This window comes from Sminthopsis crassicaudata, chromosome 5 (assembly GCF_048593235.1).
Source record: "Sminthopsis crassicaudata isolate SCR6 chromosome 5, ASM4859323v1, whole genome shotgun sequence".
NCBI lineage: Eukaryota > Metazoa > Chordata > Mammalia > Dasyuromorphia > Dasyuridae > Sminthopsis > Sminthopsis crassicaudata.
In genome coordinates, this window is record NC_133621.1 from 121,660,200 (window position 1) to 121,685,396 (window position 25,197).

Below are 25,197 nucleotides of genomic sequence, written 5' to 3' on the forward strand. Positions count from 1 at the left end.
TGGTCTGGCTAAACATTTTAAGTCAAAGGTAATAAAACAAAAAGTATCTTCATTTTACAGTATCTAATTGGGTTAAGAAAGTTGGGGTTCACTAAAAAGGTTACTAGAGAAGAAAATGTGGGTTGTAAATTCCATTTGCTACACTGATCTTTATTTCTCTGTCTGAGTTGGTGAGGAAGGATATGCTTTAGAAGTTACATAGTTTTTGAGTATAGCTTGCAAATATCTGTCTGTCTGCCTTTCTATGCAAATCACTGTAATAGATTTTTATTTAGTACCTACTGTGTGCCAAGCAAATCCTAAATGATGGTGATATAAAAATCAATTAATTAATAAGAGTATTAGATACTTACTATGTGCCAAGTGTTGTGTCAGTTCTGGGGATACAAGAAAAGATAGTGTATACACACATGCGCGTGCACGAAATAATCATCAGAAGAAGGGCATTAGAGTTGAGGTACCCAGAAATGTTTCTTATATGTGGGGAGATTTTAGCTGGGGCATGAAAACAAAAAAAAAAATACCTAGTGAGCCTTGGATGTGGAGATAAGGAAGAAGGGCATTCCATGCACGGTGAAAATCCATGTGTTTTTTGCATTAGAGAAAAATGCAAGGAGGCTACTATCATTGGATCTTGGAAGTAGAGAGTATGGTGCAAAATCACTGGAAAGATGAGGAAGGCACAGTTGAAGCCCTTTGAATACCATGAAGAGAATTTTATATTTGATCTTAGAATCAAAAAGGAGCCGCTAAAGATTAATGAGTAGGAGAGGTAACATAGCTTCACATAAAGGAGAATCATTTTTTGCCAGTTGAATGAAGGATGGACTAGGATGGGGAGGACTACTAGCAGGCAGCATAACCAGCAGACTATTGAAATAGTCCAAGGCCGATGTAATGAGCATCTCTACTGGGTTGGTGGTCCTGTTAAAGTAGAGAAGGAGATATATAGGAGAGATGTTACAAAGATAAAATCCATAGGACATAATAACAGATTGGATAAAGGAGACCAAATATGAAATAATCCTTTCCATCAAGGTAATTGGGCAGTTACATGACAGTGGATAGAGGTCCAAGCCTCGAGTCAGGAAGATTTGATTTCGAATCTAGCCTCGTATACTTTGTTAGCTGTGTGACCCTGAGCAAGGTATTTTACACTATTTGCCTCAGTTTCCTCATCTGTAAAATGACTTGGACAAGTAAATGGCAGATCATTCCAAAAATTAGCATAAACCATTCTCTTAAATTTTTACAAGTTATATAAAGTGAGATAGAAATACACTGGATCATATTTGAATACTTCCTTCTTAAATAATGGAATAAAATACATATTTCTAGATTAGAGTGTATCAGTCTCATAAAACACTAAATAAGAAATTGGTCAGATAAAAGAACTGTCAGCCAAACATAATAATTCGCTATTCAGATTATCAATACAATAAGTATCTTTTATCAAGATTGCTTCAGATAAATTGCTTTTCTCATTTCATAAATGGGAAACTGGACAAAAAGGTAAAATTGTAGTACTACTGTTAATAAAAGAAAGGGGCCTGCATGATTTGTGTTTGGTTCCACACATTAAACCTTTTAAGTAAATATTGGAATAAAGAAGTAAGTTGTAAATTCATTAACTCTCAGCCAATTCAATAAAAAGGTTACTAGAGAAGAACTTAATGTGTGTGGTAAATTCTACTAGCTACACAGGTCTTTATTTCTCAATCTGGGCTATTTATATGGTTTGCCCTCCCTTAGTTTAACTCATATATTAGAGAGAAAAGGACTTTGATCAAGCTATACTTTGCCATAATAGGTACTTCTTTTAGAAGTAAGCCCAGAGAAACATGCATCTCCTTAATTGTTTTTAAAATTAAAAAAAAAAACAAAAACCAAAAGTACTTCTGAGGTCCTATTATCCTAATCTTCTTTATCTGTGACAAGAAGAAATCTTTTAAATATACTGAAGACAATTTCTGTGATGCTTCCATTCAGAATCTTGCAAGCTACACTGATAATACCTTGTTTCAGTAAAGTTATATGCAAAGAATACTTAATCACTGCTTACAGAAGTTCTTAATACATGATAGTTTTTTTTAACAAATGTTGGATTGAAAAATCTAGTTGGTTTATAGATTTTACATCTGAATTTTAGGAATGATCATTACTTAAAACTCCATTTTTTAGATTAATAATATGGTTTTTCACCCTGCAAGATTCCTATTTCCACAAGTACACTAGAGAGAAATAGAAAGAAGATAATTATAATTTGTATTCTTTTGTTTTTTCCAGACTCTCTCCAAGTATGGAATCTCTCTCTAGAATAGTTTTCTTGCAGTTGGCATTTGAAAAGAAGATGCCACTATGAATCAATTTGTAGTATGTGTAGTAGTTTTGGGGTGCCAGAGTCCTTCAAGATTCCTCTTTCCCTAGATGGTTTTTGATGAGGTGAATACCTAATGATGAGGTTTATACCTCAATAAAATTAGGATTAATTGAGGTCTAGTGGCAGGATTGGGGTACAGGGAGTCACATGGAGCTCCCCTGCAACCCCTTTGGATTCGTGGCAAGGATACAAAGTTAAATCAGGTCTAGTGGCGGCGAGAGTCCCCTGTAAATGAATTTACAGGCCTGAAAACCTATAAAAAGAGGTTTATTGCAGGGTTTGGAAGTAAGGTTAAAGTCTGGTTAATAAAAGGCATTAGATAGAGAAGGAAATACACCCCAAGCGGTAGCGGGACAGAGAGTCTCTGATGCAAAGCATGGTTGCCTGGCATGTTTCAACTCTCTGCCAAGGGATGATTCCACCTTGGCTGTTTTATCTGCTTGAAGGGGCATATGGGTGGAAGGCCAGAACCCACCAGGTGGGGGTTGGGCTACCTGAGCAGATCATCAGAACCCAAACCAGCTCAGATCCTGTGGGAGCTGGGTACAAGCCCAAACTGGCTCAGATACTGCTCTCTCCCCTTGGGGTTTTGATCAGATCTTGTAAATCAAAGGTCAGTCCCAAAGTTGGAGATCAGACAAGGAATCTTAAAGGGGCTATCGCCCCCATCAGTTTTGTTATTTCTCCTATCAATCAGTTATTGTAACTGCTCAGGAATGTTATATAGCCAGCAAATAGCTCTTGGTGTGGACAAATTTCAGTTCATAAGTAATCCATTTGAAACTTAAAAAAAAATTAGCCAATAGAAAACTTGCAAAAAACTGTTTAGCATAGCATTTCTCAGTCACCGTGCTTGAGTTGGTACCAGTCTGTACACATTTTTACTGGTTTGATACCAAAGGTCTTTACAAATTTTAAAAAATAAACTTGTGATGATTTATATATCTTAAATCATCATAGTTATCCCAAGTATTCCTCCCCTCTCTCTAAAAGCCAATCCATGTGACAAGTAGTATTTTTTAAGAGGAAAAAAAATCAGCACAACAGATCTATATACATTGAAAAGATTTGAAAATATCTCAAGGGATAATATCTATGGGTCTCATACCTCTGTGAAAAGTGGTTAGGAGTGTCTTTTCACATCTCTTAATTTGAATCCTGCTTGATCTTTATAATTTTGTTGCATTTACTTCCTTAGAATCTGAATTTGCAATCTCAAGACAAGATATTTTAAAAACCCTTTTTATAATATATATTCATAAGGCTTAAGTCGTTTTTTCCCCTAAGGAGTTCTATTGGAACAAAAAATTAAAGCAAAAATAACTAAAGCCCAAGATAATAAGGAGATATTTGAGACTACATTAAGAATTTTCATTTACTATCTCTGATAAGTTGTTTCCCAAAGTCGAAAAAATCCATGGACATGATTGTTCAACTGCTGTCAATATCTCAAAAAGTGAAGGGAAGCAAAGAATTCTGTTACAAGACTAAAGTATAATATTAATTACTTATGTTGACATTGCCAGCTATTTAAAAATCATCAGGTTTTTTTATATATGAAATGTCTAACTATACTTACTCTTAGATTTGTAGAGCTGTCTTTTTAGGAATAGTATCAGTTCTTTTATCTAAACAGGCTAGTTTTTTTTGATATTGAAATTTTTTTTTATTCTTAAAGCTTTTTTATTTTCAAAATATATGTATAGTTTTCAACATTCACTCTTGCAAAACCTTGTGTTACAAACTTTTTCCTCCCTCACTTTCCCCCACTCCCTCCACTAGATGGTAAGTAATCCAATATATATATTAAACATGTGCAATTCTTCTATACATATTTCGACAATTATCATGTAGAGCTGATTATTAAATGTAAATTTTATAGGTGTTCATTCAATGTCACATTATACTTTTCCCATTTGTTATGTTTTGGATTTCTGAATTTATTTTGTAACATATTAGCCTTTCTTTCCATTGCTTTGTGATTTGCAAGCTTTATAAACAAAGAATGTATTCTTCATGAAAGTCCTGGGGAGGGCAATTGAGAATTCAAGGCCATATGATCTTATGGCCCTCTCCTAGAGACTTGCCCTCTAGATTAGTATCATTTTGTTGAGTTATTGATCTTTGTGTTCATCCAGATAATCCTTAGTCTGCCCAGTTAATCTCTTGTCTCTCCTGTATTTTATTTAAAGTCTCCAGAGCATTAGATGAATGATCAGTGGGACATAGGGGTATATGGTATTATGTCTAGGGCATTCACCTGATCCAGCATCTACTAACTACTGAGAAGAGAGGAGGAAGGAAATGAAATTAGTCTGGTATAACCTGTTCTTGATGATGTCATTATGGCTCCTGGCAAATATTGTTCTTCTTTTTATGTGTTCATAGACTAATTAAACTTAGTAATTCTTTCTAAGTACTGTTTTGTATAGCACACTGTTTTAGGAATATGATGAATTGTAGAATTTTGATAAGAATCAAAAAGCTAGCAAAAAGCTAAAAGAATCTACCCACTTACCTGTTTTTGAAATTTGAGAAGTTTGTATTTATCTAAACCATTTGCCACCTCTCATGGTAATATTTCAAAGATCACCATCAATCTCAATAATTATATCCACATTTTTACAGTATACTGAAAGGCAGTTTATCTGTCTCTTGTTAGTTATCAGTTCTTCAGAAGCAACTACTAGCCATCTTGGGCATCCAGATGGCAGAGTGGATAGAGTACTAGACCTTGAGTAAGGGAGGCTCATCTTCCTGAGTACAAATTGGGCCTCAAACATTTCCTAACTGTGTGAGCCTGGGCAAATCACTTAACACTATTTGTGTCAGTTCCTTATCTGAAAATGGGGATATATTGGAGAAGGAAATAACAAACCCCTCCTGTCTTTGCCAGGAAAACTCCAAATGGGGCCATGAAGAGTCAGATATGTTAACATGTACACAGTAATGATTGTGCTAATCAATTAAGTATGCAAGAGCTTCCTTTTTTTTTTTTTTTTTTTTTTTTTTTTAACAAAGGAACCAGACAATGGAGTAGTGGAACAACTACCCAGTTAGAAGAACTTCTAATACCCAGGGCTTCTTGATGTGATCCATTGTGAATTAAACTTTAGCTGAACTCAGAAATGCCTACAACTGCTGAAATCATCCTGGGCCACTCAGAGAGAAAAGCAAATATCCTGGTTTCTGATTTATCTAAGGGGAAGCAGGCATCTTGGTTCCCAAATTATCTAAAGAATAGCAAACAGCCTGCTTTCTAATTTATTGTATTTAAAGATATCGTCTCCCTAGACCCACCCCCACATATTTCCTGCCTGACTTTCTAGTTTATTGTGTTTCTTCCTTAATCCTGATTTAGCAAAAAGTGTAAATACCTCACACTTTCCAATTTCTCTACAATATTGTCTCACTGTTCTAGCTTGCAAGCTTCTTTTCTGGCACTAAATGCAATTATAATCTTTGTAAATTGTGATTTGACTCTGGCTTGTTCTAGGCTCCCCTTTTGCATCTGGGGTTTCTTCTGTTATAGAAGTTTTTATTTTAACAGATGTTACAGAAAACCACTGAAAAACAACAAAAGAAATTATCTTATCATTGAGTCACTTAATTCAGCTTTTGAAATCTGTCTTTCCATTCACCAAAATTCTTGAAAAAAAAAAAAGTGATTCTGTCTTCTTTTCATCATTAGTTATCATCTACCATTTTATTCCTAAAGATTGGACCTTAAAAAAATTTGGAACATGAGGTTTTTCAAAGGTGAATGTTGAAAACTTAGTTTTGTCTTTCCATGTATTTGGAAAAATAAAACCTATTATAAGAAAAAAAAATGGACTTCTCATTTATCCTTCCCTTTTACTCTCATTAAATATAAAAAACACCCAAAACAAAACAAAACTTTATAAATCTTTTTTTGTTTGTTTGTTTTTCTTAGTATTAATCATAAGCCTTAGTTTTCTAGTTTTATCATTCCTGATCCTTGTCTGACAGGACCATACCACTCTTTTAAATTTATCCTCCATTCTCACATTACCATCTAAAATGTCTTTAATTTTTTTGATTTTTTTATAGTTTCCTATGTATATACAATAGTCTTTTTATATATTCTTCCTTATTCTTTCCTATGGGATCATTTGCATTTGTGTCCTCAGAATTTTATGATGTTGACTGAGAGCATTCCTTGTCTAGCCAAATTCTTTAGAGCCTCATGTTTTAGGATTTACCCCTTTTTCTGAACTCTGAAATTAATTCTCTGAAAGTTTAGAGGAGGGATTAAAATATGGTTACCACTCCCTTCTTTATCTATTATGACTTCTAGGATGTTTATTCTAAGTAGAAGAATATTCTTATTTCTTTTTCAGAAATTGTTTAATATTGTAGGGTTAAAGAGTCAGACATGAAGGGTGTTCAAAAGCTCTGGTCTATCCTCTCATTGTCCTTGGTTGCTTCCTCTGTCTTGTGAAGGATAGCGCTGTCATGGGAACAAAAAACCCAACTATTCTATTCCTATTTTGTATGCTTTTAAACATATTTTATTTTTAATGCTCAAACATTTATTTTTTTTCCTTAATCCTTCACACACACTCCTGGGAGTTTCAAAAGAAAATCTTGTAGCCAGTTAAGTATAATAAAGCAGAAACAAATTTCCATATTTATCATTTCCAAAACTGTCATATTCCACATATTAGTACCATCACTTATTTCCTAGAAAGTAGTTCTGGGCATCCAGATGGCAGAGTGGATAGAGTACTGGACCTTGAGTAAGGAAGGCTCATCTTCCTGAGTTCAAATTGGGCCTCAGACATTTCCTAACTGTGTGAGCCTGTGTTTTGAAATTATGGTTGATTATTGCATTAATCAGATTTCTTAAAAATTGTTCATTTTTACATTGTTTATATTATAAATTGTTCTTCTGTTTCTACTCACTTCACTCCTCTTCTTTCATATGAATCTGCCAGATTTCATAAAAAAATATTTTTTATAGAACAATGATATTCTTTTGCATTTATTTTTCTTATTTGTATCCCTAGTGCTTAGCATAGTGCCTGGAATATAGTAGGAGCTTAATAAATATTTATTAAATTGTTGATTATTATAAACATACCATACTCTGTCCAGCTTTTCCCCAATTGATGAGCATCACCACTTCTTTCTAAGTCTTTGCCACTATAAAAGTGCTACTATAATATTTTTGTACCTATAGAATCAGTCTTTCTAATTTCTTTGATCCCTGGGCAGTCAGGTAGCAGGTAGATAGGGAAATAGGAGTCTATTTTATCTACTATTTGTTGCAGGAGTCAGTAATAGTACTGTGGCCCTGTTTTACTCCTGGAGAATTGCCTCTGAAAGCCTCTCTTCTGGTTTATGGTAATAGCACTGTGGCCCTCTTCCAGGGTAAAAATAATAGCCTTTTAATTCAATCTAAGATTGCTTTAACTAATTTGTTATTTATAACACAATACCATAACAGTGTTGACTTATCCTGAAATTGCAGTTCACTAACACATCTCTATTGTTTTAAGGGGAATTATTTTCTTGCTATGTTTTACTCCTATTGTCTTTGAGAAAATAACTTTTTAAAATCAAATATAAAACCTTAGTTAATTTTTTACTGAATTTTATTTTACTGAATATTTTACTGAATTTTATTCTTTTATATTTTACTCAATGTATTTGACTATCAAGAGCTTCCTGATTGCTGTCTTTAAATTTAACTCTTGTTTCCAGAAAAATCTATAAATTTGATTAGTATGCCATTAATGCCTTTTTTTCAAGTCCTTCATAGGGATGCTAAATCAACCAGAACCAAGCACAGATTACAGACTCTACTGTAGCTCATATCCATTAATTCAATTCTGAATGAACCTAATACTTCTCTTGGTTTTATCTTTCCAACTTTTACATAAAAATATTTTAGGAGGTTACTAAATATTTTGCTACAACATAATGGTTTGAACTTATTTTCGCAATTTCACTTACATTGGCAACTGCTCTATCTCTCTTTGGGGTTCTAGGGGACCTTGAAAGACTTTTCTAGGACCATAGCTCATGAACTGCTGGATCATGATTCCCCATCTTCCCCAGCCTTGTGATTATCAATTAGACAGACAAATCTAATAGATTTTTGGAAAGAGGTATTTAAGGAAGATAATATAATAAATGAAGTTGTTATTAAATATTCCTTTTGACATTCTCCACAAGTGCATACAGGAGTGCAGGAAAAACAGTTTTCAATTTATGTCTTGTCTCTTCTTATCTTCTAATGTAGATATTGCCTCAGTTGCTCAAATTTCTTAATCCAGCTGCTTCAGTGATTTTGTAGGAGCCCTTCTGGACATGGCCAAATCGCTCAATCAATTCAATATCTTCTTTGCAATATCACTTCCAGTGAGTTTCAGACTTCTAAGTTGATCAAGGATTTTTCACACTTGGTCTAAATACCGTGACTAATGATTGATTCACTGGAAGTATAATACTAGCCTTGTTTACACAGAATGAGTCATATGTGTTCTTATTTTGTTAATGTTTCAGCATATTCATTTATATTGAGTGGAATAATAGCCTAAATTGACTCTCATGGTTATATCAATAACTATGTGTGTGTGTGTGTGTGTGTGTATATATATATATGTGTGTGTGTGTGTGTGTGTGTGTGTATAGATATATATGTATGTGTGTGTGCCTATATTCAACTAGTTCATTAATGCAGTTTTTAAAAAAATAAAGCTAAAAGTAGGATGACCTTTACTTGGTAATGCAGTAATACATCTCTCTAGCCATCACTTCTTTTTCTAGAAGTTGAATAATCAAACCTTTTATGATTTAAAATTTTGATAGGAGTGGAAGTTTCATTTTTTGAAAACTGAGATACAAGCTAGGCCTTGTGCAATCCTGTAAAATCTCTCCTATTTGCTATCATTTCTGAACTATTACTGACAGTGACTCAGTAATCATATTTGTTCTTTCTAGACATGTGACTATGTAGTTCACATAAATTCTGACTTGGACTCAGTGAAGGCAATCCTATGCTTTCTTATTCATTAAGCAATCCAAATTCAGTAAGCATTTATTTGGTATCTGCAAGTTCTGCGACTTTCTTCAAAGCAATAGAGATACTAAGATATAGTCTTGCCACTGTTCAAGGAACCAGTTTTCTACTGTTCTTTTATTTGGTAAACTTCAAACAATTACTTTTTGTCTTTGGGCTTCAATAGCATCATTTATAAAATGAAAGAGTTCAACTAGATCCTGTTTAGCTCTGTCTCTGATTCTATACAATGAGCTTTACCATTTAGCCACATCTGGGTAACTATTTGGCATTGGACGGCCTGAAACCTCCTTTTTTTGTACCCCGATCTGATGTTTGGATCAGGTTCATTCTCAGACTAGTTCACCTCTGATGAGATCATTGGCTTCTTTTTTTAGTACTCAGTGGGTTATTTAGTCATCTTCCCTGAATTGCGCGCGCTTGTGTGTGTGTGTGTGGGGTGCACACATGCACGCTCATGTGTGTGTAGAAAATCTGCTTTATGTTTTAAACATAAAAGACATGCTTAAGGATTCAGTAGTTTAACTTTAAAAATTGTTCTCATCCAAACAAAAAAGCAGTTTGCAGGACTGCTAATCTAGGTACTTACATTTCACCTGAGTTTTTCAATATCTGAATAACTCTATGTCAGCTTGTGAAACAACCTATCTAAGCATCCTTTTCTTGTGACCATTATCTTACATGCAGAAATTTACCTTTTCCCTGAGTGTTTTTGATCATTTCAGGAAAGGAAACACAAAGTAAAAGAAATCAGCTGGAATCTAGATGTACACTAACCCCGGTGAAACCATGATTGGGGGAAGCAATGATGAGTACCATATACCTGCAAGAGAGTGCCGAAGTATAGAGCATAGTATTTGCCATAAGAGAATCCAAGAAGTGAGACAGAAAATGTCTCTTCTTTTCACTGGCAAAACACACTGGCACTTTTCTTGTCAGAGGGAAGGAAAGCCAGGGAAGAAGTTCAGGGCTTTGTTTAATGGACCCAGGAATGCAAAAGCAACTTTGAGCACCTTCGAGGGGAAGGGTGATTGATTGCCTCAGCTTTGCCAATATGAGGATCATTGTCATCTCATTCGTGCTAAACAAGTCCTATCCCTTCTTTGCTTCTCTTTTTTCCAATAAAAATTTTAAAGATTCTGTTTGTTCTCTTTAACTTTATCCACCAGCTTCATCTTGTGCTGAGGGTTTATGCCACAGATTTATAGAAACATGATCTACTTTCATATTTGAAGAGTTGTGGCCATTTAAGGAAATGCTCTTTTTCACAGGGAGTAGCTTGGTACCAAAGAGGCAGAAAAGCAATTTCACATAAAGAAAAAGAATTATTTCTGATAACAAAGGATATAAATTATTGTCTCTCCTAGAGGTGAATAGTTTGTTTCTGAAAAAGTGAAAATATAAATTTGATTTAACAAAAACTGCTATTAGCAAGAGAGGAAAATTATATTGACATAAATATAAAAGCTCAAATTACCTTAGAAAGGCAATAGGATGGTGTCTCTATGTGAATAATATGACATGAGGGGGCAGAGAAATAACTTTTATTTATTAAAACATATAAAATGTGACTATTTGAAAGTCTCAGAATATTTGAATGGACCTCATTGAAGACTGATAAACGGTTTGGGATACAAGGCGTTGTGGCTTTCTAGCCATCTACATATAACTGTTTTAAGATTTAAAATCAAATTGACAAAATAAAATTATATATAATTATGTAGACACTAAGAGACATTTAAATTAGGACTGCTTAATTCATTAGTAATCTTGAGAGAGCTTTTGACCTCAGATGTAAAAAAAAAGTCTCTGAGCTTTAAGACAGATTTAAATTGTTGAAGGTAGTATGTAAATTTAATGTGGAAATATGTTTTGTGTGATTTCATATATATATATATATATATATATAATGGGTATCACATTGTTTCCCTTCTTGAAAAAGGGAGAGAATTTGGAACTCAAAAATTTTAAAATGAATGTTTAAAAAATTTAAATCAGTATGTGGGTGAAGAATGATGGATTGGTGAGGATTAGGACTGGGATAGGGTAGGGATGGGAGAGGAGTAGATTTTAAAGGTCAGCTCTGTCAGAGCTTTGTGAAAAAGTGTGCTTTTGACTCAAGGATTTTAGCTGTGAGATTCCTAATTGTTTAGGGGAAAATCTTAATGTCCTTAGGTCAGAGCTTTGTTGTCAGCTCTTGACCTTCAGTGTCAATTAGAGTTCAATACTTGCAGTTACTTCTCAGAAGTACATTTTGCTTTTTGCAGCTACTTCTACTTTGAGAAGGAAAAGCAGAGGTGGAAAAATGGGAGTTTGTAGCTACTTTGCCTGAGAACTCCGGACTGCAAGCTTATTTGCTACTAGTTGATCAATGGATGCAACAGACTGGTGATTGAAGAGTTGGCGACACTTGTCTGCTCTGTGTAGAAAATCAACCTGAGCCACTTTGCTGAGTTCTCTTTTCTCCAATCTAATTATATTTTGGAACATCTTTTTTAAGTCAAGAGTTGGCTATACTTGTGAATATAAAGCCCAGAGAGAATCACTCTGATGAGCTAAGCATTTTTCTGGCTTAAGAATTCTGAGAGAGTTTGGGTAGAGTTGTATGATGGTTCTTCTAAGGGGACTTACACTGGCTCTTGAAGATGTGTTGAAGCCTGGTAGCCAGCCAAAGAGTGACTGCGTTGCTCTTGTTCCAAGTTAGGAATGATGTGGGGGAATGCCACTAACCTATTACATATTCAATCCAAGTTTTTTGACTGTTTTGAATATCTTTTTAAAAATCTAAGTTGTTTACTGAGTTTCTTGTACATCCAAATCATTGTCTTTAGTCAATTACACTTTTTTTATCCCCAGTTGGAAATCAGCAACAACAACAAATTCGGATCATTATTCATGAGTTTCCCATTAACCCCTTTGGAATACATTTTCTTATAGAAATTTGGATCTTGTCTGTTCTTTTTCAACCTTTTGCAACCTATTCTCCGCATATCTATGATGTGGGTCACATTATATTTACACTTTCTTCTTTCTTTTATCACAAATTCTAAGGTAAAATTTCTTCCTTCCCCTAAAGTTCATATAATTCTAGTCCAGGTACTTGTTCTTCCTTCTTGAGAATCAAATCTAGAATAGAAGTGCAGCTTTTTATTGTTTTTTTTTCTTTTTTAAAGAGGAAAATTATCATTAAAGCAATAAATTATTAGATTCTCTATATTTCTCTAGCAGAGAATTATCTAACAGACCAAGATGATTGAAATCCCTATCACTAATATATTATATTGATCTTCTTGTGATCTTTTCTCTTGAACTCATCTATTTCTAGTTTTCTTTCCAGATAGTCTTTGGCTCTTTAATAAGTCTGTCATCCTGATTATTAACTATCTTTTTTTTTTCATTTTAATACTTTCCTTATACACTGGCTTCTTCCTTTCCACATAAAAGCACTCCTAAACTCGTTAAATGTCTCCTCTCCATACCACTAAAACAAAACTATTGTCCTTGATGTTAAAAAATCTCTCTTAGTTGTTGTCAATGGTCTTTTCTTTGCAGTCTACTTGATAATCTGCTCAGCTTTTAAAACTATTAGCCATCTTCTCAGATCCATTTTTGACTCCTTGACTTTTGTCATACTATTCTCTACTGATTTCCCTACTTGCTTTAAAATTCCCTCTCAGTGCTCTTTGCTGAATCATTATTTCCCCCCCCCCCTGCTAATTGTGGGTTTCATCCAATGTATGGTCTTGGGTTTTTTTTTCTGTTTTCTCTTTCAATAACTTAAACAGCTTCTGGGTAATTTAATGATTATCTCTGGGCAGATAACTCACACATTTATATAAGAATATGTGAGTTCTTATTTTACATTACAAAAGACTGGACACCTTTACTTGGTTAGCCCACAAGTATCTTGAATTTAGTATCAATATTGTGTTCCTTTAATCTTTCTTCTCAAATTCAGTTACTCTTATCTCCTTTTTATATCCATATAGAACCCAGGTGCTATCTATTAACATGAGATCTTTACTTATTCATTCAGGTTTTAACAAGGCTCTTTTCCTTTTAAAATTGTTTAGTATAATTTTGAATAAATCTTTTTTATTTGGTGGTTATGTATATATGTTGCATTCTCTCCTCCACCAGTAGATTGTAAGCTCCTTGAGAGCATATATTTTTAAAAAATTATACTCGGATTCTCCAGAGCCTAACCCAATTTCTTGCACATGATAGCTGTTGTTTTTTTTTTTTTAATCCCACCCTTATGTTACACAGATATTTTGCTTTTTCACTTATCCCTGTTCTTCATGGATAATGGCTTAGGGCTGAAAACATGGCTTGGGCAATATGGAAGATGCTAGAGTTTACTATCTTTGCTTCTACAGATGACATTAATTAGATGTTTTTGTCAATAAAACACATACTTGCTTTATTCTCACATTATAATCTTTAATCCAGAAACAAAAATAGTTTTATTAGAATAAAGCATAATTAAAAATTTAAAAACTTAGTCAATCTGTTAATGCTAGTTTTAATTTACTATTATTGTTATTATGAAAGCAAAAAGTGATTAGATAGAACTTTATCTAGTAAGACCTGGTTACCTAGAGTACTTAACTCGTGAAAATGATGAATTAGTTCCCTGCTCTGTCCACTTTCTCTGTTCTTTCTGGATCCTACACAAGCTTCTTACTAAGGAAAGAGACCATCTAGAATATGTATCAAGTTAATAAGCCCTTGGCCTTGAAACTCAAGATCAAATAAGTGTAAAAGATGGATATTATTGAGGGCACAGCTCTTTATTTTGCTTGCAAAAGGACAGTAGAGGAAAAGACAGTATAAATGAGATCACTGAATGTTATATAGAGATAAAAATCCTGGCACATAAGGAAACAGTAATAGAGAAAGTTTAACATTGAAAAATGAAAAAAATCTACCCAAAAGACTTAATTTTAATAGAGAGTGAAAGAGATGTGAATTTGCTTTTGTTTCTAGTCCATACCTTGTGATTTTCTCATTGTGGAGTAACCCCTCGTATTGAAACTTTTTTTTTTTTTTTTTTTTTTTTGTAATGTTATTGAAGGGTTTGAAGATTGCTTGGGGCATCTTTATCTTAGAATTGCCTTTTCTGAGCTTTCTCATTTTCTTTGATGATCATAAGTTTGCATTTTCAGACCAATACAAGGGCTTGTGATATCAGATTGGTATCTTAGTCATGCTCATGAATTTTCCTGAGTATAAGGAAAGAATAAATTGCTGCAAAATATATGATGCAGGGTTCCTCAATTATTTTCATGGCCTTAAGATATTAACACATATTGCACATGGTAAATGATCTTTTTATTATAGTGTGAAGCTATTTAAAATAGAATAATTTCTAGACTATATTTATCTAACCTCAGTACCACAGTAATTGATTTCATTCTCATTTAACCATGCATTTTGCATGATGAAAAGCCATGTTTGAATTGGCAAACATTTAGGCGGATTTTATTTTGCTGTTCCTTCCTTTTTCAGTATTCAATGTAAGAAAACAAAATGTAATGTGAGAGAATTGGTCTGCATTTTTAGAGACCAACTTAGCCATTTAATTCAGTTCCTTTAAGGTATCAAATATTGAAGCAAAATTTATTTCCTTCAGTAGTGATGATTGTGATAGAAATAAAAATATTAGATGCTTATTAAAGTGGTTCTTAGTGATTATGTAAACTGCACAATTGAAATGAAATAATTTGATTGTATTATTTCATCATTCCTAGTGACTGATAATTTCTGGTTCTTAAAACTTAATGTATGCATTTGCTTTTGAAAGAATAAGAGATTATGATTCATAATTGGATTGATTTTATTTTTTACTATAAAACTGACTATAATTGAAAAACTTCAACTTAACTTGTTTTCCTAAAAATGCTCAACTTTTTCATTTTGTCTTGCTGTGTTAAGAATTAAACAGTAATGAAGATGTTAATTTAAAAGCAATCTAAATCATAAAATAGTTCTTAATGACATCCTTTCTTATCTGTCATCATGCTATGCTGATATGTTGTTGCTATTAATCTGCCAAATTCCATTAATTGAGAGCTCAACCTAAAATTGTGTATCTCAAAGACTGTTTGGCCAGGCTCTACTTTAATCATGAACACAATCTGTTTCATGAAAAATCCAAGAAGGAAAGAAGTAAAATGATACAAGAAACATTAAATTTTTAAGAAAAATCAAGTGACTGCAGAAATAAGTTTAATGAACTCCCAAAGAGAATTACCATCATTCATTTTACTTTATTATAAAGGAAAATTTTTAAATACCCAATATTTTCACCAGCCTATTTATCTTTGGCAACATAAAACTCAGAGAGCAGTAGTACTTTCTCACATCTTTTAAGTATTTAGGGCAATTACCCAGTTAAAATTTTTTCTTTTCTTTGAGAGGGGTGTTGCTGGTTATGATCCAGTCACTTGTTACATTGTAATAATAACTCATGTTTCTATTGAATGTTATAGCATCTTCACAGTTCTTTGAGATAAAAAGTGTGGCTATAATCATTCCTAATACTCATATGAAAAACAAGGGGTTTGTTTAGCTTGGATTACTTGGTTGAAGTGTTAGGACCAATACCTAAGTCTTTTAAGTCCCATGTTCTATCACTTCCAGGAGAAACTGTTGTTGTTGGGTGTTTTTTGTTTGTTTGTTTGTAATTCTTTTTTTTTATTACAATATATTCAGAACTTTTACTCAGCAAAATAAATTTCAGTAATTCCAAAGACTGCCTAAACACTTATTTATATCTTAAGTGTAGAAAAACTAGTTTTAAATTTTCTTGTCAGTATTCTAATAAATCCATGTTATCATTGATTTGAGTATTCCCTTCAGTAGTACAGATCACAACCCACCATTAACTTCCCATCCTTTAATGTTGTCTTGTGTTGTGTTATTGTTTATTTTTTCCCATGTGGGATAATAAGGCGAGAGGGGGTATAAATCTACCTTTTTTTTTTTTTTTTTGGTAAGTGGAACTCTTGGTGTGGAAATTCCTTCCACAATTCAACTTGCTGATTTTTGCAATTTATGTGTTTTAGAGCGCTGCTGTGACTTGATTGTTTAAATGAGTTGTCAGTAGTCATGAAAATAGTAAGCAGGAGTAGTGTTGAAACTGATCTTTTTTGATTCCTCTAGCTTCTCTTAATACTATTTTTTGTAGTTGATTTTCCATAAATTCATTTTTAAAGATCTATCTAATGTGCTGGAAGTCTTTACTGGAAGTGTGTTTTGATTTAGTTTTTTTTTTTTTTTTTAAATTTTTATTCTGAACCTAAGAACCAGCAAATAAAATGAGTATTTTATTTCCAAATACAAAAGATAATAGAAAAAGATTATCTGTGAAAGTAATGAATTTCTATATTGTAGTTTGCATTGCTTTAAATAAATTGAAGTGTAATTTTCAGATCTGTTTTGTTTCTAGTTTTCTCTGTACTCTTCTAAACATTTAAAAAATATGCTTCAATTTTTTATCTTCTTTCTTTCCTTTTTGTTTTTTTCATCCCTCCTTGCTTCTTCCCCTCTTCTTTTCTTTTTTACAGAAGAAATTTGTAACAAAAGTTTATATGATGTTTAATTGGACAATATTTATATTTATTTAATCAAGGTTCTCTTTTTTATGTCACTCTATTCTTGTCTAATTGCTTATCCTTGAGGTTTGTCCTATATGAGAACTCTCCCAAATGTTTATTTTATTTTATGTAACTTTGTGAAAAGTTTTTATTTGAATGCCTTTGTAAGCAAATAATTATTTTGCAGAATGAATAATTACCCCTTCAAAACATGGATGCTATATGTAAAGTCCGAGTGTGATAAATCAGGTTTCTCTGTCCAATTTTAAAATCGCAAGTCTACTGTGATCAGCAATACAAACATTCATTCGGTTTTGTGTGTGTGTGTGTGTGTGTGTGTGTGTGTGTGTGTGTGTGTGTGTGTGTTTAATATGAGATTCTTCATTTCTATGAAGTTTCTTAGGTTCATTAAGTTCTTTCTTCCTGAAGATATCTTAGTCAGAGATTGAAATTTGTTCACCTAAGGGATATAGATGATCTAATGCTCTGTCATTGGATAATCAATTTGCTTCTTTTAAGACTATGGCCCAAAACCTTGGCAAATGATACTCACAATATCTCACTCATCCTTGAACTTTGCAAAGTCATTTATAGACATTTATGTTCATTCTATTCTAACCTCCTGTCCCATGTTTTGTAGATCAGAAATGCATCTTTCATTTTCTACTTCTCTTGCTCCATAGACTTACATACTCAGGTCCCCATTTCATTTTGAAGAAGCAGGGAATTCCAGAGAGTTCCCCAGAGGAAACTTCCCAAAGGGAAAAGATCTGGGCCAAATAATGCCATTGCCATCAGTGTTAAAAAGCCCCATACCACTAGAGACAGTAGTTTTGCCTTTATTCTTAGGCACCAGCACCAGGGTGAAAACAACGCTCAGATACAAGCCAAACTGGCAAAGCACACTCTAGATTTTTTGTTTTTTGTTTTTCTTAAAACACTTCATGGGTACTACTGTAGCCTTCAGTTTGTCCATATGTTATTCCTCATTCTTGGTATATAGCCATCCTTTTCTGATCATATATTTTCTAGACATCTGTTACAGCATATCTTATGCATAATCTTTGTGTCTATCATTTCTCTTCATTGCTCTTTGGAATCTTTTAATTTTGATTCTTTTAAGGCAGAGGTATTCCATTATTGATAGTCTTATAACATCATAGTTAGAACATTTTCTGGCATTCTTAGAAACCCATCACAACAAAAATTGTCAGAAATTTATTTTCAAATGAGACTTTTCCAAATTTATAAGATTTTCAATGATTATAAGTTTTTTTTTCCAATTCACAGGATTTCACACTTTTATTGCTTCTCCCCCCATTTCCCTGCCAAAAAAAGAGAGAAAAGTGTTTAGGAAGCAATAAAATGAAGTGAAGTAATGAGAGTGATTTTTTTTTTTTTTTTTTTTTTTTTTTTTGCTTCCTTAACACTTTTTGGTTAATCCTTAATTGGCAGCCAGGTAGTTTACTTAATGAGTTACAAATGTAGTAGAATTAAGAATATAATGGAAATATCCCTACTTGGGTATATTGCTTGAAGGGGGACAGAATAGACATTTCTATCTACTGCTTTTCCCACCTATCCCCTTTGCAAGAATGTTATCGCCTTTCATTAAGTGAGGCAGGATACTAAAGCTAGAAACATGACAGAATACCAGTCTAGAATTGTATCTATCTGCTCCCTTGAATATTGTCAGTCTAGAGCAGGGGTTCTCAAACTACGGCCTGTGGGCCACATGTGGCCCACTGAGGACGTTTATGCAGCCAGCCGGGTTATGGCAAATGGGCTGAGGGGCGGAGACAGAGTGTGAGTTTTTGTTTTTACTATAGTCTGGCCCTCCAACAGTCTGAGGGACAGTGAACTGGCCCCTATTTAAAAAGTTTGAGGAGTACTGGTCTAGAGGATATGATTTTTAAGCTCAAACTAAACTTTTATCATTATGCAGTACTGGACGAAGCAAGATGCCAAGCTTTATGTCCAAGGTTTGACTTCCTATCCAATACCAGTTCCACAATGAAAATGCATAGGAAACAGCAAAGGAACCATTTATCCAAGTCCATAGCAAAATAGAAATCAGAGAAGATATGTACTTAAGAATCTATTTACACCAAACAGTACAGAATGAAGATGCTCTTCCATTAGCACATCAGCTTAATTTAGCAAGTTCTAGATTTCATCCAAGGGGAAAGTTCCTGATAGTCTCTGGTACAGAGGAATAAGGACATGATAAAGATTTCCAGCTACTTCCATGTTGCATTCTCCCTAGAGAATTTTCTTCTGGGAATGTGAAGTGTTCACATCTTCCATTTTTTCTTTTCAAGCTGGAAGCCAGAAGCTCCTGAAGTAACTACAGAGCCCAGAGACTGAAGAGGCTTGAAGAGATTAAAAAACTTGAAGAAGCTGTAGCTATTATCTTCTCCAAATTTCTGTACATTTTCAAGAAATAACCTACATTAAAGTTATGTTAATAATGCAAGTTTAAATCATAATAATATAAAGGAAAGCAATTTTGAAAAAAAATGAAGAATTCTGATTAATTCATTGACCAACATTGATTAATGTTGAAGCATGTTTCCTATGTCTTAGCAGAGAGGTGATGCAATAAATGTGCAGAAAAAGGTTTACATTTGCAAATAATGATCTCTAGTTCTTCTTTGGTCACAAATTTCTTCCTCCTCCACAGGTCTAAGAGGTAAACTATCGTATGTTCTTCTAATTTATTTATAATCTCATTCTTTATGCCTAGATCATGAGCCCATTTTGACCTTATCTTGGTGTACGGTGTTAAGTGTGGATCACTGCATAGTTTCTGCCATACTAATTTCCAATTTTCCTAGCAGTTTTGTCAAACAGTAAATTCTTATTGCAAAAGCTGGGGTCTTTGAGTTTGTCAAACACTAGATTACTATAATTATTGAATATTTTTGTCTTGTGAACCTAACCTATTCCACTGATCAACTAGTCTGTTTCTTAGCCAGTACTAAATGGTATTGGTGACAACTGCTTTATGATATAGTTTTAGATCTAGTATAACGAGGCCACCTTCATTTGATTTTTTTTCATTAATTGCCTTGAAATTCTTGACCTTTTGTTCTTCCACATGAATTTTAAATGTCATTTTTTAGGTCGTTAAAATAGTTTCTAGGTGGTCTGATTGGTATAGCACTAAATAAATAAGATTATTTTAGGTAGTATTGTCATCTTTATTATATTCATTTGATATAATCTCCTTTCCACTTCTAGTTCCTTTTTTATATTATAACAGTAAAATCAAATTATACATGTAATCTTTATGCATACCCGTAACAGAAATACGGTTCTCAAGTATTCTTTTTCCTTTTTTTTTTCACTTCTCTTTAGTCCTATATTTGGAGATCAAATTTTTTTTTTTTTTGCTTAGCTCTGGTTTCTTCATCAGAAATAAATGGAATTCACCTATTTCATTGAGTGTCCCTGGAAGAAAATGCTCAGTTTACCTGGGTAATTTATTCTTGGCTGCATTCCAAATTCCTTTGCCTTTTGGGATATCAGATTCCTGGCCCTTCAGTCCTTTAATCTGGATGCTGTTAGATCCCAAGTAATCCTTACTGTGGTTCTTCAGTATTTGAATTTTTTTTTCTGGCTGCTTGTAGTATTTTTTTCCTTTGTCCAATACTTCTGGATTTTAGCCACAATATTCCTTGGAGTTTTAATTTTGGGGTCTCTTTCAGTAGGTGATCAATGAATTCTTTCAATGGCTATCTTACCTTCTGATTCTATGACATCTGGGCAGTTCTCTTTGATGATTTCCTGAAAAATAGTGTTTAGGTTCTTTTTTTCATCATGATTTTCAGGGAGTCCAAAAATCCTTAGATTATCTCTCCTAGATCAGGTCTGTTGTTTATCCAAGTGTGTATTTAACATTTTTTCCTACTTTTTCATTTTTTTTTTTTTTTTGGTTTTGCTTGACTGATTCTTGATATTTTCTCAAGTCATTCATTTCCATTTGTTCAGTTCTCATTTTTAAGGAATTTTTTTCATTTACGTTTTAATTTATTTTTCTATTTTGTCCAACTGAGTTTTTAAATTAGTTGTTTTGCTCTATGGAATTTTTTTTTTTCCATTTTGTCAATTTTTTTTAAGGAGTTACTTCTTTTTTTCCAATTCACAAATTCTGCTTTCCTGGGAGTTCTTTACCCTTTCCAATTCACAGGTTCTTTTTTTTAGGGAGTTGTTTTCTTTTTTCACTCTATCTTTTAATGAGTTATATATCTCATCCTGAACCTCTTGGCAAAATTTTCCTTTCCCCATTCTTCTTCTAGCTCTCTTTTAAAATCCCTTTTAATTTCTTCTAGGAGAGTCTTGTGTGGTGGGGACCAGGAAGTATCCCCTTTTGGGGTTTCATCTGTAGACAAGCTATTTTTAGTCTCCTCAGGGTTTGAAATCTGCTCTCTTTCACTGTAGAAGCTATCTATTGTTAAGAGTCCACTTTGCCTTTGTACTCATTTAAACAAAAGAACAAAAAAGAAAGAAAGAAAATGCTGGGGTCTGCTTTTGGGACAATGAGGACTTTCCAAGCTTCTTCAACAGACAACAGGAAGTGGCAGTGAAGGGGCAGTGGAAAGGCAGCAGCTGCTCTGGGATCCTGGGTGCTGGGTGGGTATGGCCAGGTCCTGTGACACTTCGGTGCTTTGGGGTACACTCTTTATCTTCTTTACCCTCTGTGTTTATGTTGGAAGTTTTATAACTTCTCTGCTGATCTACTGGCTTATAACCAGAGCAGAGTAGCCTACATTGTGGTACATTCCTCCCTGCAGATTTTCCACCTGCAGAGACCACACCCCGCCCCCAGTCTGCTCAGGGTGTGCTGTCCCCTGTGCTCTGCCTACCTATGTCTGTGCCTGAGTCCAGCCTCCTCCTGTGCCAGTGCCTGACCAAAACAGACTTTTCTGGCCGTCTTTGAGATTATCTTTTGATAGTAATGTGTTGTACTCCCAATATTCGTGGGTTCTGACAATCCAGCACTAATTCAGAAGCTGAATTTCATAAGTAGTTTGAGGGTAGTGGAGGAGCTCAGAATGAAGCGTGTGTCCTCTCAGCCATCTTGGCCAACAATGAACAATTTTTAAAACTATACAGAAGAAAGCCCATTTAGAAGGGGACCAAGACTCAGAAGGGGAATAATGTGTGTGCGCACCTTTAAAATATACTTACTTAAACCTAGTCTTCTTAATCTGTTATTTAAAATATATATTAAATGTGTTGCATTTCAGTTTTACATCATCCCAAAAATGTACAATTAGAAGAAGTGACATTCTCAAATAGTGAGAGCAAGGAATGACATGATAGTCTGAACAAGAGCTACAATAGAATTTTGGGAAAAAAAAGATTTAAAAAAGGTTTCTTGTGTGTTGAAAGAATATTTTGTAGAAAGAATTTATGGTAAGACACTCACAATAAGACACAATAATAGGATGATGACAGCATCAGTTGTTATCTGCATTATTACAGGAAGTACTATGAAAGTACTGGGATTTCAGTCAAATTCCCCTAATCTTTAGATTAAAACTTGTATCTGTGTCAGCTATTTTCAAAAACAAAAACAAAAAACAAAAAGAAAAGAAAAGAAAAGAAAAGAGAATGATCAGCCAGCTGGCCATATAGAATTTACGTTATATGAGAATCTGTCCATTGTTCTAGCCATATCATTTCTTGTGGTGGGAGTAATAGAATCAGCCCATGAATTAGAAGTCATATACTTTTGTCAGTTTCAAAGATATGATGGAAACATAAGTCAAAACATGGAATGTCAAAAAGAGGCAATGATACTTTTATAGAATTTTAAATTTAGGATTTCAGCAGTGAAATAAAAGTCAGAAATGGGATGGTATTTGAAAAGCACAATAATGTCAGCTTAAGGAAAGATGACCTTTTCTCTCAAGCTTCTATGAAAAAAAATTCTATAACCTGTTTCTCCTAACTTTATAGTCAGAAAACTCTGTTGTCAAATCTAAATCCTTCCTGCTTCTGTTTGAGATCATTATCTTTATGTTCTCTTTGGAAAAAGAGAGCATCTTCTTATACTCATTCAGCATTCTTTCTTACACTTGAATGTTATAAAGTCCTATTCAAGCTTGTCCCAATTTCTTTAACAATATTTTTTAGCAAAAGGAAGATAATAATAGGTAAAAGAATAAACTTACATTTAAAAAATCATCTCTATTCTTCCCATAATTAATCAAACAGCAAGGATTTATTAAATATTAACATGTGGCAGACAATATGCTAAGTGCTTGCTGAGTATACAAATACCAAAAATAAAACAATTCCTACCCTTAAGAAATTCTATTTTATTAAAGAGAAAAATCTATATGTAAAAATATCGTGCCTTTTCTGTGGCTACTTTCCCTCATGCTTAAACACACACATATACATACACACATACATATATTATTACATATACATATATATTATGTCCTGCTTTCTAGAGCCCCCACACAAGGGTGATTAAAATATTGAGTCCTGCTTTCTAAAGCCCCCAGTTAGGGTGACAAAATGTACTGTTGCTTTTTTAGAGCCCCCACACTGGGGTGATTAAAATATACCTTCCTAGTGAAGAAGTGATGAGGCAGGACTTCTGAGGATGGTGTCCGTTTAGTTCAAGGACTTTTCCCTTTTTATAATGTAACAAAAGAACACTGAGCAATAGGACCACATAAACAACTTGCTATGTATTTTGCCACCTGGTATCACTCTTCTACCTGGTCTCACTCTGCCTCAATATCAACACAGGTTGTCACCGCCCTCTGACTTCTTAGGAAGGCCAAGAGCCCTTAGGGAAGATGGGGAGCTGAACCAGACCAGCAGGTTCCCTCTGGGCTAAATGGTCTTATACCTTACTCAATCTTCCCCCATTGACTGTGGTCCTCTATATATGTGGGCCACTTCCCAAGATACAGTAATTATTTGTTATTAAAATAATAATGATAAAATGATTAGTCTTCATAAAGCTTTTCAAGTTTTGCAAATTACATATATTCTTTCATTTGGTACAATATGTGAGATAGGTGTTATTATTCTGCTCATTTTGTAGATAAAAGAAAAAAAACAGGCTGTAAAAACTCAAAGCAAAGTTCAAACTTAAATTTTTGACTTCAAGTTACATATTTAATATATGCCACCCAGCTACCTCTCTTTTACTAGATTTCTTCTTAGGGTTCTAAAATGGATAACTTGAAGGATTTGGAATTCTAGTACTATAATTTATAAGTCTCCATCTTATGTATTTTTAATTGATTAGCAATCAGATTTAATCAATTCTTAGGTATTAATTAAGCAGGTAACAAAGGTATTTGTTACTAAAAGGTCTTACAAAGTGTAGAACATATTCTCTTTGTCTACTCACATGATCTCTGGGGAAAGTGGACTTAAACTGAGAAAATGCATATGGCCAGGAGATAAACTCAAAACTACTAGTTATTTGAAGTCCTTGTCTCCTTTTTTATTTCTCTTCCAAATTATTTTATTTTATTTTATTTTTCTTAATTTTTATAATTATAACATTTTTTGACAGTACATATGTATAGGTAATTTTTTTTTACAACATTTTCCCTTGTACTCCCTTCTGTTCCAAATTTTTCCCCTCCTTCCCTCCACCCCCTCCCTTAGATGGTAGGCATTCCCATACATATTAATTATCTTATAGTATATCCTAGGTAAAATATATATGTGCAGAACCGAATTTTGTTGTTGTTGTTGCAAAGGAAGAATTGTATTCGGAAGGTAAAAATAATCTGGGAAGAAAAACAAAAAAAATGCTCACAGTTTGCACTCATTTCCCAGTATTCCTTTTCTGGATGTAGCTGATTCTCTCCATCATTGATCAATTGGAATTGGATTAACTCTTCTCTATGTTGAAAATATCTACTTCCATCAGAATACATCCTCACACAGTATCATTGTTGAAGTGTATAATGATCTCCTAGTTCTGTTCGTTTCACTTAGCATCAGTTCATGTTAAGTCTCTCCAAGCCTCTCTGTATTCCTCCTGTTGGTCATTTCTTAAAGAACAATAATATTCCATAACATTTTTTACTATAATTTACCCAACCAATCTTCAATTGATGGACATTCATTCATTTTCCAGTTTCTAACCACTACAAAAAGGGCTGCCACAAACATTTTGGCAC

General features: G+C 33.6%; 1 protein-coding gene across 4 annotated transcripts in view; it reads left to right on the forward strand.

Annotated features, from left to right (window-relative positions):
- CADPS2 (calcium dependent secretion activator 2) overlaps positions 1-25,197 on the forward strand; it is a 714,206-nt gene that overhangs the window by 106,508 nt on the left and 582,501 nt on the right. The gene's annotated exons all lie outside the window — the stretch shown is intronic.